Raw genomic sequence first — 2,500 nt, forward strand, 5'->3', positions numbered from 1 at the left:
TATATATAGCGGGTAAAATTTCCGAGATCCATGGACGTGTTCTCTCCAGCGGTCTTTATCCCTCATCATCGCCGCCATGTCCTGTTTCTCCTAGAGACTGTTCTTAGGGTATCAACATATGTCATCCTTGGCCTCCCTCTTCTAATGTTAGTGTGTGCGTGTGTGTGTGTGTGTGTGTGTGTGTGTGTGTGTGTGTGTGTGTGTGTGTGTGTGTACTTGCGCAGATGCACACAAAATACGTTGGTTGGGAAAGAGCACCATTATAATCTATCCTAATTAAATGCTGCTTTTTTGTTGCTGATTGAGCAAACACACAGAGGATTTCACGCATAAATTTGACCGTGTGGGGACAAGCTGAAAATAGTTTCTTTCTCTCTTCTGCTTTGATACATTGTAAATGATTTAGGTTTCCTTACTGCTAGAGAGACGTTGAAATTGCTTGACCTTTTCTTAAATGTCAGATGCTGTACTTATATAAGGATATCTAATTGTCATTGCTGTCGTTGTTGTGATTATTGTTGTAAGGGCGCATGGCCTAGTGGATAGAATATTGTGCTCACGATCGCGTGATCATGGGTTCAATTTCCGGACCAGACAGTGCATTGTTTTCTTGAGCAAATCACTTCATCACACGTTGCTTTGCGATCATCCGACACTTGCCGAATGGTACACCGTGGACGCAAACACACCGACATCGGTTGTCATGCGATGGTGGAGGGACAAACACAGACACAAGCACACAAATATATACATATATACATACATACATACATACGACGGGCTTCTTTCAGTTTCCGTTTACCAAATCCACTCACAAGGCGAATTGACCCCAGGACTTATTCTTTGCAAGCTTAGTACTTATTCTATCGGTGTCTTTTGCCGAACCGCTAAGCTACGGGTACGTAAACACACCAACACTTGCCCAAGGTGCCACGCAGTGGGACTGAACCCGGAACCATGTGGTTGAGAAGCAAGCTACTTACCACACAACCGTGTCTTAATTAGATATATATATCGCTATGTATATAATCCATAGCCGTAACGTGAGTCAGAAACCCTATAATATATCTTCGCTCTCTGCTCAGCTCGGAACGGTCAGCTGACTTCTTACCTACACCTCCTTTGTACTTCTTTGCTCAAGAGGAACACTTGATTCAAGTTATTTCTTAATTAGCGACATTGTTATAATTAAATGGTATAACTCCTTAATTTGAACTTATTTCTAAATGAAGGAACTCTCCAGAATAAATTAATTGCAAGTCTTACTCTTTTACTCTTATTTGTTTCAGTTATTTGATTGTGGCCATGCTGGAGCACCGCCTTTAGTCGAGTAAATCGACCCCAGGATTTATTCTTTGTAAGCCTAGTACTTATTCTATCGGTCTCTTTTTGCCGAACCGCTAAGTTACAGGGACGTAAACACACCAGCATCGGTTGTCAAGTGATGGTGGGGGGACAAACACAGACACACAAACACACATTCTTTCACTTGTTTCAGTCATTTGACAGCGGCCATGCTGGGGCACCGCCTTTACTCGAATGAATTGACGCCAGGATTTATTCTTTGTAAGCCTAGTACTTATTCTATTGGCCTGTTTTGCCGAACCGCTAAGCTACGGGTACAGAAACACACCAGCCAACGGTTGTCAAGCGATGGTGGCGGGAACAAACACAGACACACAAAAATACATACATACATACATACATACATATATATATATATATATATATATACGACGGCTTCTTTCAGTTTCCGTCTACCGAATTCACTCCCAAGGCTTTGGCTGGGCTGAAGCTGTAGTAGAAGACACTTGCCCATGGTACCACGCAGTGGGACTGAACCCGAAGCCATGTGGTTGGCAAGCAAGCTTCTTACCACAGAGCCACGCCTACGCCTAAATATATATATACACACACACACACACACATATGTGTGTATGTGTTTGTGTATCTGTATTTGTCCAGCCACCATCACTTAACAACCGATGTTGGTGTGTCTACGTTCCCGTAGCTTAACGGTTCGGCAAAAGAGACCGATAGAATTAAGTACTAGGCTTACAAAGAATAAGTCCTGGGATCGATGAGTTCGACTAAAGGCGGCACTCCAGCATGGCCGCAGTCGAATGACTGAAGCAAATGAGAGAATAAAATATTGCGTGAGTGTGTACAAGCATCCACATATGCACACATACACACAATCACACATACACGCACATACATACACACACATACACACACGCACACACACACACACACACACACACACACACACACACACACACACACACACACACACACACACGGTCCTGCTTGACTGAACTTTCTCTCTTTCTTGAACCCAGATCTCCTTTCCAACCAGCTTCTCGGATCTTTACTACCTGTTCTGAACCACTTTACCACCACTCCACCCGGATTACTATTGGAACTTTATACTTCACAGATTCCACCATCATGGATCTCACTCTACACTGTTGTTTATGCATATATACATATATACGTA

Source organism: Octopus bimaculoides, chromosome 3, assembly GCF_046866305.1.
Source record: "Octopus bimaculoides isolate indiv1 chromosome 3, ASM4686630v1, whole genome shotgun sequence".
In the NCBI taxonomy this organism is placed as follows: domain Eukaryota; kingdom Metazoa; phylum Mollusca; class Cephalopoda; order Octopoda; family Octopodidae; genus Octopus; species Octopus bimaculoides.